Source organism: Lactuca virosa, chromosome 2, assembly GCF_052849685.1.
Source record: "Lactuca virosa cultivar CGN04683 chromosome 2, Lactuca_virosa_CGN04683_v6, whole genome shotgun sequence".
Classification (NCBI taxonomy): domain Eukaryota; kingdom Viridiplantae; phylum Streptophyta; class Magnoliopsida; order Asterales; family Asteraceae; genus Lactuca; species Lactuca virosa.
The window spans coordinates 601,905-617,296 of NC_136427.1; the positions used below are offsets into that span (position 1 = coordinate 601,905).

Sequence of the window (15,392 nt, forward strand, 5' to 3'; positions counted from 1 at the left end):
GAGTGGATGATCATAGAGTGAGGTGGTGGTGGCTTGCTTTTGTCATAAAATAAGGAAAAGCAAATATTCCCTCAATAATTAGTCCAACCACCAATTCTTTTAATACATTTTTATAAAAACCCTGGAGATTTATATATTTTGGGGTCTTAGTTTATAAAATAAAGTTTTGGGTGAAAATCCCACGTTAAAATAATGAAAAACGGAGTTAAAACGAAGTCGTAGTCGAAAAACCGGAAAAATTATGACACACAAACATGCATGTCGTCTTCTTTTATGACAGGGGCTTCCTTGATACTCATTGCGTGTCCTAAACACGCGAGTCGTAAGTTTACGACAGACAAATGTGTGTCGTCTTCCTTTATGACAGGGACTTCGGTCATGAAGCTTCAGTTTTGGGTCCTTAAGCCTATTTTACCCGTTTTTACCCCGTTTCAAGTGGTTTTTGACCCGGTTAAGGGTCGAGATGACCCAAATGATTACAAAAAGTTAAAGTAACTTTTGAGAGAGATTTGGGAGAGATTTGGGAGAGATTTGGGAGAGATTTCAAATAGAAAGAGATAGAGTGAAAACGATTTAGAGAGGTTTCGTTTGTGATTAATTTGAGTGTCCGGCTTCACAATGCAAGGTTCGTAAACCCCATTAAACCATGTTTTAGTGTCGTACACAATCCCGATGATTGTGCAATAGTGTTTTATCGCTTTGGTTCGTTGTTTAGCACTGTTAAGGCTAAGGAAAATCAAACACATGAACTTTCCAAATGAGGATTTCTCATTAAAATAGTGAATTGTATAGTGATTACATAACGTAAACCCTAGCATACAAGAGTTATTGGAGTTGACCGGTTTGACTTGTTGACTTTGAATTGACCGAAAATTGACGGTTGTCACATCATCCCCCCGTTAGAAGGAATTTCGTCCCGAAATTTTCATTTTGACTGGGATTTCAAGAGTTTGGGAAGAGATGTGGATACTTTTGTTTCATCTGATCCTCGCGTTCCCAGGTGAATTCGGGTCCTCGTTTAGCGTTCCAACGTACCTTCACGATGGGAATACGACTTTGTTTCGTTCGTTTGATTTCCCGGTCCATGATCTCCACAGGTTCTTCCACGAAGTTGAGGCTCTCATTGATCTCGATTTCCTCGAGTGGAATAATGAGAGTCTCATCGGATAGGCACTTTTTCAAGTTCGAGACGTGGAAGGTAGGATGCACATTACTAAGTTCGCGGGGTAGATTGAGTTTGTAAGCTACGGGGCCGATTCTAGCGAGAATCTCAAAAGGCCCTATGTATCTTGGATTCAGCTTTCCACGCTTTCCGAAGCGTATCAAGCCTTTCCAGGGTGAGACTTTCAAAAGGACTCGGTCTCCCACCTGGAATTCCAAGGGTTTCCTCCGCTTGTCTGCGTAGCTTTTCTGTCGGTCTCTTGAGGCTTTAAGTCGTGCTCGGATTTGTACGATCTTTTCAGTGGTTTCGCGGATGATTTCTGGACCGGTGAGAGTGCTATTACAGACTTGCCCTCTAGCTAGCTGCGTATCCCCCACCTCAGCCCAACACAGGGGTGATCTGCATTTGCGACCGTAAAGAGCTTCGAATGGAGCGACTTTGATGCTAGTATGATAGCTGTTATTGTAGGAGAATTCGATAAGCGGCAGATGGGTATCCCATGCTTTACCGAAGTCTATCACACAAGCTCTTAACATGTCTTCCAACGTTTGAATGGTTCGCTCGCTCTGTCCGTCGGTTTGTGGGTGGTAGGCCGTACTCATGTCAAGCCTAGTTCCCAATGATTTTTGTAGAGACTGCCAAAACCGTGAGGTAAATCTACTATCTCTATCGGAGATAATGGATATCGGCACACCATGGAGTCGTACAATCTCTCTGATGTACGTTCTAGTCAGCTTCTCCATCTTGTCGGTTTCTTTTATTGGAAGAAAGTGTGCTGATTTGGTCAATCTGTCTACAATTACCCATATTGTGTCAAGACCGCCCGATGTCTTAGGCAGCTTGGTTATGAAGTCCATTGTTATTCGTTCCCACTTCCACTCAGGTATATCCGGCTGTTGTAATAGCCCGGATGGTTTCTGGTATTCGGTTTTGACCTTAGCGCAAGTCAGGCACTTGCTCACATAGGTAGCAATCTCAGCTTTCATGTTCGGCCACCAGTATAATTTCTTGAGGTCCAGATACATCTTATCCGACCCGGGATGGATGGAGTATCGAGTCTTGTGTGCTTCATTCATGACGACATCTCGGAGTCCACCGAACTTCGGTGTCCAAATCCGGTTCATGATATAACGTGCTCCATCATCCTTGACTTCTAAGTTTTTATCCATTCCCCTTAATGTCTCTCCTGCCACCTTTTCTGGTTTCAAAGCTTCCAGCTGAGCTTCCTTGATTTGTATGGTCAGGTGGGAATGGATTGTCATTGTTAAGGATTTTACTCGGCGGCCCGAGTACTCCTTCCTGCTTAGAGCATCAGCCACTACATTGGCCTTGCCCGGATGATAACGAATTTCGCACTCGTAGTCATTCAGCAACTCCACCCATCTCCTCTGTCGCATGTTGAGCTCTTTCTGATTGAGGATATGCTGAAGACTTTTGTGATCAGTGAAGATAGTGCATTTCGTGCCGTAGAGGTAGTGTCTCCAGATCTTCAAAGCGAATACCACTGCTCCTAATTCCAGGTCGTGCGTAGTATAATTAACCTCATGCGTCTTAAGCTGTCTTGACGCATACGCGATAACCTTCCCTCTCTGCATGAGCACACATCCGAGGCCTTGATTCGAAGCATCACAATACACTACGAAGTCCTCGGTTCCCTCTGGGAGAGACAAGATCGGTGCGCTGCATAGGGCTTGTTTTAACGTTTGGAAAGCAGTTTCTTGTTTATTTTCCCACTTGAATATCACACCTTTCCGCGTCAAGGTGGTGAGTGGTTTCGCAATCTTGGAGAAGTTTTGTATAAATCTTCGATAGTAGCCAGCAAGCCCAAGGAATTGTCGAATTTCGGTTGGCGTCTTGGGTGCTGACCAATTCTCGATTGCCTTGATCTTGGAGGGGTCCACATGTATGCCTTTCTCACTTACCACATGCCCAAGGAAATCCACTTCTCTAATCCAGAATTCACACTTAGAGAACTTAGCATAAAGCTTCTCCGCTCTTAGCGTCTCTAGCACTTGGCGTAGATGTAGGCGATGCTCCTCCTCGCTTCGCGAGTAGATCAAGATATCGTCGATGAATACGATTACAAACTTGTCTAGGTAGGGTCGACACACTCTATTCATTAGGTCCATGAATACCGCAGGTGCGTTTGTTAAACCGAAGGACATCACCACAAACTCGTAGTGCCCATAGCGAGTTCTGAATGCAGTTTTGGGAATATCTTCTTCTTGAACTCGTAGCTGATGGTAGCCTGACCTTAGGTCGATCTTTGAGAAGAAATTTGCTCCTTGGAGTTGGTCAAAAAGGTCGTCGATTCGGGGCAGTGGATATCGGTTTTTGATGGTGAGCTTGTTTAGTTCCCGATAGTCGATGCACATGCGAAAGGATCCGTCCTTCTTCTTTACAAAAAGGACTGGTGCTCCCCAAGGTGAGAAGCTTGGTCTGATGAACCCTTTACTTAAAAGCTCGGTCAACTGACTGGACAACTCCTGCATTTCTGATGGTGCGAGGCGGTATGGAGCTCTGGCTACGGGGGTAGCTCCGGGTATTAAGTCAATTCTGAAATCGACTTGTCGTGCGAGTGGTACACCAGGAAGATCCTCTGGGAACACATCCGGGAAGTTACACACTTCGGGGATGTCTTTGATGTCTTTTACGTCTTGATTCTTGTCTACTATATGGGCTAAGAAGGCGTGGTACTCCTTCCGGAGGTACTTTTGGGCTTTGATGCATGAGATGATTTGTAAATTCGCACTAGGTTTGTCACCATAGATGAGAAGGGTTTCGTCATTTGGTAGATTGAGGCGAACGGCCCTTTCGTAACATAGAATGTCGGCACGGTGAGGAACTAACCAATCCATCCCGATGATTACGTCGAAGCTTTTTATGGTGACTGGCATCAGGTCAATTTTAAATGTATGGTTGTCTAGACTGAGAGTACATTCTGAGTATATATCGCTAGTGCGTTCTACTTTCCCATTTGCCATTTCTACTACATAAGTATCCTTTAGTGATTGGGGGTTTTGTTCAAGTAAATGTTTATATTGGTGGCTCACGAAACTCCTCTCCGCTCCACTATCGAATAGTACGCATGCATAAGAGTTATTGAGGAGAAACGTACCGGTAACCACCGTGGGATCCTCGACTGCTTCCCCATGTCCTATTGCCAGGACTCTTCCTACTCCACCAGCATTAGGGGCTTGTGCTTTGGGGCAGTCTCTTTTGAAGTGACCTGCGTCTCCACAGTTGTAGCAGGTCCGGGTTGCCCCCGTACTGGCGACTTGGTTGATTGGTTGAGCCGGCGCTTTACAGAAACGAGCAGTGTGCCCCTTCCTGTCGCAGTTGTTACAGTGCATCTCCCTACAAGCACCATTGTGGTGAAAGTTGCACTTGTTGCACTTAGGTAGTTTTCCCGCATATGGCTTCGGTGGTGCTGGAGTGGTAGCAGTAGTGGCAGCATTAGTGGCAGCATGGACAGCAACAATTTGTTGCTTCTTAGCGGGGTCCTGTGCTGGTTGGCTTTTCTTTTCGTTCCAGAACTTCCTCTTGTTGTTTCCCCCTTTTGATTTATCAGTGGTGGTGGTTGTAGTATTATGACCGGCTCGGTGGTCAACAAGTTGTTGTGCCAGCTCCCTGGCACTGTCAAAAGTAGTTGGCCTTGAAGCCAGGACACTACTTTGCACGTGGAGAGACAGTCCCCAAAGGTATCGCTCCACCTTTTTCTCCTCCGGAGTAACCATTGTTGGGCAGAGGAGAGCCAATTCATTGAATCGGGTGGTGTAGGTTTCAAGGTCAGAGCCTGTCATCCTGAGGTTCCAGAGTTCTTGTTCCAGCTTTTGAATTTCACCTCTCGGGCAGTACTCCTTCATCATTAACGTTTTTAGTTCTGCCCAGGTTATGGAGCTAGCCACTTCGAGAGTAAGTGACTTAACCCGGCAGTTCCACCAAGTAAGGGCCCGGCCGGTGAAGGTTAAGGTTGCGAACTTAACTTTGCTCGCTTCGGGGCAGGAGCACACCTGAAAGACTACTTCGGTCTTTTCAAACCATTGCATCAACGTGATGACTCCCCCGCTTCCATTGAAGTTGTCGGGTTTGCCATTTGTGAAGTCCTTGTATGAACACTCTTTTGCACGCCACGTACTGTCTCCGTGGATAGAGTGTGTAGCTCCCGATCCCGAACCACCAGCTCCGTTGGTCCCTATATGTGACATTGCGGCCGCTACGGCTGCTGTTACTGCAGCCTGGAACATCGCGGGATCAAACTGTGGAGGCGGCGGCGGAGGAGGTGTTGCTGTGTTGCTGGAAGGTCTTGGTCTTCTTCTTGGCGGCATGGTTCTGTCATAAGTCGTAAACCAATGTACTTTTAGTAAAAGTGTATTTATAGGGAGAGAAATCTTTTATACATAAAGTATATTATTACGTTGTTTTCCGGTATGTTTACGATACATACGATTTTATACTTTTTATTGACCCAATACATTGGGTTATGAGGTAAAATGAAAGTATAAAATATTTTTATTATAGTAACACAAAATACTCCTATAGTATTTGTAAATGTTTAGTTTTGAGTTCTTAAAGCATTTAGTTACTTTATAATATTCATCATACTTTTAATGAGAATTTATAAGTCCTTGTCTTACCCGTTCGGCTAACGACCCTCCACCGATCAAGGAAGCGGTGGGTGAGAGTGGACACCCATTAAGTTGCCATTTTATAGGCAACAACCTTATACCCCCCTTATAGACCGGCTTCGTGAATGAGGCGTACTAGCGGTAAGACGAGTTTGTTAGATTTGTTGTCCATCCTGACCATCCCCCGGTATATGCAAGTCAATTCCCGGACAGATATAGTTGATCAGGCTATATCCTTCCCAGACTTGATTTACATATACCAAGACATACCCATAATGTACAACTCCTCTTCTTTTATTTTATGTTGTTGTAGTTATGACACTATGTGAGCATGTATGCATGTATTTATACTTTTTAATAAAAAGAATCATTTATTTTCTAAAAGTATATTTATTTGAAAAATGCACAAATCAGAGACTATTAGTCCCAATTGTGTTTATAGTTTGTATATCTTATGTGGTTTGATATACTTAATTCACTATAAACTGCGCTCTGATACCAATCTGTCACACCCCCAAACCAAGGATGGCGGAAACGTCCGGGGGTAGAGGACTTCATGTATAGTATCATAACAGCAATTGTAATAGTAATTCAAGCAAACACAACCAACATATATATAATTAAAAAAAATTACATCATTGTATGAATTACATGTTTACGAATCAATTACAATATGTTGATAAAATATGAAATAGTAGACGCCTTAGCGTCCCATCCTCAAAAGCACTTGATTACCTGTTTAATGATTTCCTGAGAATACAAGTTGTTTGAAAAAGTGTCAACACAAAGGTTGGTGAGTTCATAAGCTTTTCATTTGTAAAAGTAGTATTTGTGTTAGAAAAATCCAATATTTTCCTTAATGTGTAAATGTAGTCTTAAAACCCAAAGACCGAAATGTACAAGTAATTTGTCATATTTATAGTAAAACAATGCAAGTTTAAATCGACATAAACTCGTTAAATTTTAATGAAGTTCCCGTAAATTCCAATGTTTGTTAATACTTTATGTGAGTTTATTATAACCATACTATGACCAAGGTTGCCTAAAACGACGTTCTTCAGGCGTCGGAAATGTTATGACATTTGTCACCCCAGACCTATCGGTCTAACTGTTGCATGCAGTTTAGGTGTGGGTTTGTCAAACCCAATATAGATCTATACACAAGTATCACGCTCTCCCTCAAGGAGACTCTGGTTACAATACAGGACTTAATGGTAATTTGAAGTAATTGTCTCACAAAGTCATTAACGGAATTTCGTGTTATGAAAACTTGGTACCGTATGGCCGTACCTTGCTTAATGAAAATATCCTTTGTATAAATGTACCCTTTTTAAATGTATGTGTTATGTAATGTATCATAAACTATACCTATTATAGTTTATCAACCAAGGGTAGTACGTGGTAATGTATGCAAACTATATTCAAAATAGTTTATTTAATGTTTGAATGTATCGATTGTACTTTGATTATAATCACTTGTTATTCTTTATATTTTATATGACCAAATCCATTTGTAAACTGATGTGTGTCTAAATATTAAGATAAAATGTCATATATTGCAGTAACATATAGTCACATAAAGATATACACCTTGCTCAACATGTTACAAGATGAAATGAAATTAACAGCAACTTTTCGTTAAAAACAGTTTCTGTTACCGTTCTTAGAAAATTTATAGAAAAATCATCACAGCTCTAAATCCAAATCCGCAAATTTTGAGAGTTTGGAATATGAGTCTAGTTTGTTCGTGAATTTTATCATGATTTTTAGTGATCTCTAACAGAGGTGAAAACCCCTCTCCTCGTGAATTTTATCACGACTTGCCTCCCACTGTCTCCTTGGCTTATGAGTTCCCGCTCTCGGAAAACCCCTCTCCTCGTAACGAAGACAACATTGTCACTCGGCCTATAGAAGAGATATCCAAAGGATTTCTGTGGGTAGCCGATGAATATACATCGCTCACTACGAGGTTCGAGCTTGTCGTGAGTTTCTCGTCTTACGAAAACTTCACAGCCCCAAACCTTGATATGTGCCAACGAGGGAGCTTTCCCTGTCCACATCTCGTGAGGTGTTTTGGCAACCTTCTTTGTGGGTACTAAATTAAGGATATGGGCGACAGTCTCTAAGGCATACCCCCAGAATGAGATAGGTAGTGAAGCACGACTCATCATGGAGCGAACCATGTCTAGCAAGGTTCAATTACGCCTCTCAGCTACACCATTCAATTGTGGTGTCCTAGGTGGCGTCAATTGTGAAACTATTCCACATTCCTTGAGGTAGTCGTGGAATTCAAGACTTAGGTACTCTCCACCTCGATCATTTCGAAGCATCTTGATTTTCCTGCCCAATTGATTCTCCACTTCTTGTTTAAACTCTTTGAACTTTTCAAAGGTTTCTGACTTGTGCTTGATTAAGTAGATATACCCATATCTGCTATAATCATCTGTGAAAGTCACATAGAAGCGATTTGCATCCCTTGTGGTGGATCTAAAGGGTCCACATACATCTGTGTGTATGAGATCCAATAAACCCTCACCCCTCGCACAAGTGCCAGTGAAGGGTGACTTAGTCATCTTTCCAAGTAAACAAGATTCGCACGTGTCATCTTCCCTAAGGCCGAACGACTCCAACACTCCATCCTTTTGGAGTTGGGCTATGCGCTTCTTGTTGACATGTCCAAGACGACAATGCCACAAGGATGCTTTATCTATACCATTAGAAGAATCCATACACAACACATCATTTCCTAGGTTATCTACAACCATAACAGTTTCATAAATTCCATTACAAGGCATTGCTTCAAAATATAAAACACCATTTAGATAAGCATAAATCGAACCATTCTCATTATTAAACGAATATCTAAATCCTTGTCTAAATAAACCATGAAAAGAAATGATGTTTCTTGCCATATTTGGCGAGTAGCAACAATTATTTAAATCTAAATTTAATCCATTTCTAAGCACTAAAGAATACACTCCAATCTTGGTGACAGGCGACGTTCTTCTGTTTCCCATGATTAGATTTATTCTTCCAAGCTCCACATCCCTATTTCTTCCTAGTCCCTGCAAATCAGAACAAATGTGGTAACCACACCCTGTATCAAGAACCCAAGAAATAGCATGAGATGAATCATTAGATTTAATTGTGTAAATATCTGCGAAAGATGGCTTGATCTTCCCATCCTTGATGGCTTGCAGATATTCCGGGCAGCTTCTCTTCCAATGCCCTATTTTGTGGCAATGATGGCACTCTGCCTCTTTTGGGTTTGGGTTGGGCTTAGCAGGATCAACCTTGGTCCCACTAGAAGAGGAACCATTTTGGGACTTTCCTTTGTGGTGGTTCTTTGAAAAAGCCTTCCTCTTCTTGTCCCTTCCCTGTCCAATAGCCAAAACAGGAGCAACGGGTAGATTGGGAGTTGGTGCAACAGACTTGTCCTTGAGGTTGCTTTCAGCAGTCCTCAGGAGCCCTTGGAGTTTGCTTAGGGTGACCTCTTCCTTGTTCATGTGGTAGGTCATCCTAAATTGGTTGTAGCATGAGGGCAAGGAGTGAAGAACAATGTCGATAGCCAAATCTTCCCCAAAGTTGACATTCAACTTGTGAAGACGATCAACATACCTTTGCATCTTTTGCAAGTGCACAGTAAGTGACTCTCCACTTCAAATTTTAGCAGTAATCATATTCGTTATGATTTCATAGCGCTCTTGCCTCGCGCTTTGGTGATACCTCTCTATCAAGTTTAGATGCATCTCATAAGGATACATGTCCTCATAGGACTTTTGGAATTCTGAGTTCATTGTGGCTATCATGATGCAATGGACCTTCATTGCATCATGCTCATGGTTCTCAAAAACAGCCACTTCTTCAGGAGTAGTAGTTTCTGGATTGATCTTTTCGAGCTTCTCATCGAGAACATACTCTTTGTCCTCGTAACGCGTGATTGTGCGAATGTATCTTATCCATTCGCTAAAGTTCGTTCCATCGAATGTCACTTTTTGACAAAGGCTCATTAGAGGAAATGAGCTAGCAGCTGTGTTGTTTGCGTTAGACATCTACAAATAGAAAGAACAAAGTTTGATTAGATTAAGTCCCTAATTAACACCCAAAATGAAAAATTAGGGCTAGGACCCAACAACGTTATTTACACATTAGAAAAGGGATGCCGTAATCCAATATGCAAATAATTTGGAGGTAAGTGAATGACGATTCACTAATTCTTCACCATGAAAAACATAAGCTTTAAGTTTTAAATGTATTGAGAATTCCTAGATTTCATTGAGATTCATTGAACCTTTCAATGACATGTTTAAATCTCGATATGCCCCTCTCGTTTGTGACTGGGATGCCGAGGATCACAAAGTGGGTGTGAATAACCACGCAAATGTACAAGGTGCCCCAACTGTTACAGTTACCTATTCAATGTGCTGGTTAACCACACACGCTCCATTGAACTATAACAAACAATGAGTCACCCTTTGCCACCTTTGCTTAGAACCCAATTAATGTGCCGGTTAACCACACGTGCTCCATTAATGTCTTAGCAAGGGTACAAAGTGTAATTTCATGGGATTGCATCAATTCACTTTTCCTAAAGTAACTAAGATTGGGAATTTTATAAAACATGTTTAGTTACTTTATATAGATTCATTATACTTATTAATGAGAGGAGGTTTGCCCTATCCTACCCGTTCGGCTAACGACCCTCCACCAGTCAAGCAAGCGGTGGGTGTGAATGTACACCCATTAAGCGCCATTTTATAGGCAGCAACCTTATACCCACCTTATAGACTGGCTTCGTGAATGAGGCCTACTAACGGTAAGACTAGCATTTTAAATTATACATATATATATATATATATATATATATATATATATATATATATATATTAAGCTTGTAATAATATAATAGTATAGGGTTGAATTTTAAACTTATAAAATTCTAGGGATTTGAAATTTAAAATTATCCAAATTAAACTTTTAATCACAAAATTTAAAATTTCAAAGCTTGAGGACAAGTCTTGAACTTTTTCAAAGCATAAGGATCAAATAGCAAATAATATAAATCATCTAATTAGATTATCTCAATTTGATCTTATTTAATGTTACTTGCAAAACAATTTACCAATTCAATTCAAATAATCAACAATTATCATATAAGGAAATTATTATTCAACTAATTGATAATTATCTTTTGTTAGGTCAAGAATATACTCATATATATGATTAAAATCGGATTTTAATGACCCAAAACAGTTAAGGCAAGTATCCTCAAGTAAAACAGCAAGAAATCCCGAAACTTCCTCCTTCTGACGCTCGAACTCGCCGAGTACCTCTATGCACTCGCCGAGTACCTCTATGGACTCGCCGAGTCCACAGTGGAACTCGCCGAGTACAGCAGTCAGAATCACAAAATCGAATTTTTCAAGCAACAAGCAATCAACCAATGCATCAATTCAATAGAAATCAATCAAAGCTCTCATACCACTGATGGGTTTGAGCTATAAGAACTTTCCTATGTGCACATGCAAACCCTAATTGCTTGGATCTAGGTTTCTCTAATTGAGCATGCATTGAATCCAAGACTTGCAATACTAGATCTAATGTAATATATTGAATCTAATCATATGAAATCAGATCTGAAAGAATACCTTGAATTACTTGCTTGGTACTTCTTCTTCTTGGAGCTTAGAGTCACAATTGTCACTCCTCTAATGGCTTACAAACACCAAATAGCAAGAAGATGATCTTGAGAGAGAGGGAAGAGGGATAGAAATCGGCCCTAGGGTTCCTTGGCTTGCAAGAGTATCGATTTCTCCACCCCAAGGGTTCTATTAATACTATGAGCTATTAGGGTTTCACCTTTAACCCTAATTGAATGACTTAGGCCCTAAGCAATCCAAGATCCTTCTAGATACAAGGCTTGGACGAAATTAAGGTTCCAAAGCCCCTAAATTTCGTTCACCCTAATATCCATAAGGATACATAGCCCAAAATACAACTATCACACATTTGACAGTTTATGCCCTTTTATTCAATTAACCTCTTTAAGTCACCAAATTAATTCTCAATTAATATATGACTTATATTAATCAAATAATATTATTATTCCTTAAATATATTACTCTCATAATATATTAACAATAATATCTCTTCTCTCTTAACAAATCATCCTGTCAAGTTGCTATGGTGAAGGCAACCCAAAAGGACCATGCACAACCGGGTCAAGTACTTACCAAATATAGTTACAGCCTTAGACACTAATCCAACACTCGTGTAGCCCATCATCAACCTGCTCGGATCCCGCACCCGAGACTGACCCTGATACTGACCCAGATCCTGCTCCATGTCACGTAATCGCCATACTAAAAACAAACACAATGGTGTCAGGGTCATACATACTCTCGAGAGATCTCACACACTCTCCAAGTTTCCTAGTTCTATCTCAGCCCTCCTTGGTTCGATGATATGTGCATATTTAGCTATATATTTAGTATAGATTTTCATTAATTGTTAGCTAATTATTTACATATTATGGACAAAAGGTACTTAATAGTGTTCAAATTGTATTTTCAGTCCAAAAGAGAAGCTCGGAATCAAAAGAAAGCAGGAGAAGCAGTTGGAAGCTCGGGAGTTGAAACAAAGAAGAAAAATGCCAAAAACAAGAAGGACTCGGCGAGTCAAAGCCTGACTCAACAAGTTGGATCGAAGATTCGCGAAGCTCTACAAGTCCTTGCCGTACACAGATTTTTAATGAGGGACTCGACGAGTTGGACCTTGACTAGACGAGTCACCTCTGTTTCTAGAAAAATATAAATAGGAACTTTGAGATCGAGATAGGGAATACTCTGGAACCCAAGGAGGCTCACATTGCGATTGAAGGCACTGCTAGACCGAGAGAAGCTGAGGAATCAACCCTAAGTTCGATTTTGAAGAGGATTAAGGCAAATTCTAGTTTATTCTTAATTAAACTTTTGATTGAATCATGTTTGCACTAATCGAATTTGTTTTTGAGTTTGTTTTTACTGTAATTATGAACTAAAACCTTTATCTTCTGTTTAGGGTAGATGATTTTGTGAATATGGATTGATTTTATGGTTAGGATTAATTTTAATTGGTGATATTGTTTTGTTAAGCTTGTTAAAGAACCTCATATATTAACAACAACTATTTTCTGTTAATAAATCAGTAATTAAGTTGTATGAAAATCTCTTAGTTATCAATTTCATATGATTTATGTAACCACATAGTTATATGTCTAGGAATAACGAATGTGAAACTAGAATTAACTAGAAGATAGGTAAGTTAATACGTGAGCTTGTGTGATGCACCATCAACATGAGGTTAATTGAATCACCAATTCAATTAACCATTACAAGTCTTACTTAACCCGAATTAATTAACTAGGGAAATTATTAATTTAGACAACTGGCCACTGCTTGAATTAATCTGTTTTCTAAGGATTAGCAATAACGAACGTGAACCTAATCATCTCAATCGGTAGTCAATGAAAAGTTAATCCGATATATTTACCATAAAATCAACCATAGGATCAATTGATTCGAACCTAAACAGAAGTCCTTTTTATCATTGAATTTAGTTGCAATTTAATTGTTTAGCTGTTAGTTGCTTAATTAAGTGTTACTTAAGTTAAGTTTCTAGTCTTGTAAAACTAGAGAAACCCCTTCTACTTTAGTATTTGTTTTAGATAATTTTAATAATTAGTTTAATTTTGGTTCCCTGAGTTTGATACCCTACTTATTTAACTATACCACAATTGATAGGTCCACTGCCTTTGTGTGTTAAATTTACAATTGAAAAGTAGGATTAAAATTAGTTGGTTTCACACACATCAAATTTTTGGCGCCGTTGCCAGGGAACGGTTCAAAAACATTAACACTAATTTCTAAGTTTATCGATCCTTTGTGTGAGAATTATCTTGCACAAAGTTATTTTTTTTAGTAAATTAGACATTAGTTTAAGTTTTCGTAGTTTTCTGTTTTTAGGATTTTTATTAAAAATTTTCTGTTTTCGCCTTGAATTCGCCGAGTGCAGTCGAAGCTACTCGACGAGTCCATCGCTGAAACTCAGTTTCGTTTTTAGTTTATTTTTGTTCTTTTTACGCGTGTTTTCTGTTTTATTTGCAGTTCGTTTATGACCAGAGGAGGAGGTACACCTTTGGTTCCACCACTTGAAGACCCGGAAGCTACTTTGAAGAAAAACAAGGGCAAAACCGTAGGAGAAACCGCAACCGCAACATCGAAGAATTCTCCTTTAAAGAATCTCAATTCTGTTTTTAGTAAGAAAAATAACTAGAAAGCAGGTGAGTCCAGCAGCCAAAAGAAAGAAGGAAGTAACCTTGGAAATCTTGGGGACGATACATTTCACGAAGAAGCCAAATTTGAGTACGATTACGAATCCAAATCCGAAGAAGAAAGCGACATTGAAGGCGAATTAGCTAACCCCATGGCTAACATCGATGAAGTTCCCAATGACGAATGGAAGAAGAGGATACGTGACGATATCGGACCTGGACTAGAGCAACACATCATTCCCGTGACTGCCACTTTCGAGCTAAAGGGCCACATACTTGCTCACCTTAAGGAAATCCCCTTTTACGGGAAAGATCACGAAGACGCTTACAAGCACTTGGACGAAGTCAACGATGTAGCCGACTACTTCAGCGTTCCAAATGTACCTCGCGAAACCGTTTTGCTTTGCATGCTTCCCGTCACATTCAAAGGAGCTGTGAAGGATTGGTTGAAATCACTCCCTCCCGGATCCATCACCACATGGGCTAAGATGAAATAAGAATTTATTGATCAATTTTGCCCTCCCTAAAAAATATCCAAGTTGAAGAAAGCCATAGCTAATTTTGAACAACAAGTTGGAGAATCCCTTTATGAGGCATGGGAGAGATACAAGGGACTACTAAGGAATTGCCCACATCATGATCTTAACAGCAAACAAGAAGTCTCCATTTTCTATGATGGAGTGAATGTGACCACAAGGCAACTCCTTGATTCGCAAGGACCTCTCACAAAGAAGCCACCCCCGGAAATCAAAGAACTAATTGAAGAATTCTCTAAGCACTCTAGAGAATATCATAACCCAAGAAATGAACTGAGTCGGGGGGCGGTGAACTCAGTTAATGATAGCATGGCAGCAATGATGGCTAAACTAGAGAGTTTAGATCGAAGAATGAATAAGATGGACCAATCAATCCATGCCATTAGGGTCGGTTGTGAGAATTGTAGAGGGCCTCATCTCACTAAAGATTGTGATCTTGACGAGAACGGGAACCGGAGGGTGCAAGTGTGATATTCAAGTGGTGATGAGTACAAAAAGGCAAAAGAGGAGAAATTTAAGCAAAAAGAAAGGGGCTTTTATCAAAAACAGGAACCGGTGCTGGAGAAGAAAGCTGAATTGGAAGATATGTTAATAAGATTTGTAGCCGCGTCTGAGAAGAGGCATAATGATACAAATGCTGAAATGAAAGAGCAACGAAATACGCTTAGAGAACATCAAGGTATGATGAAGGATCAGCAAAATATGCTTAGGAACCAGCAAGCATCTATTCATAATATTGAAAAACAGCTAGGTCA

At 40.3% G+C, this 15,392-nt stretch overlaps 1 non-coding gene across 1 annotated transcript; it reads right to left on the minus strand.

Moving 5' to 3' along the window:
* Positions 1-14,637: 14,637 nt before the first annotated feature.
* LOC145161926 (small nucleolar RNA R71) lies at positions 14,638-14,744 on the minus strand. The gene has a single exon (XR_013738783.1). It is a non-coding gene; the product is annotated as a small nucleolar RNA R71 (small nucleolar RNA).
* Positions 14,745-15,392: the final 648 nt, after the last annotated feature.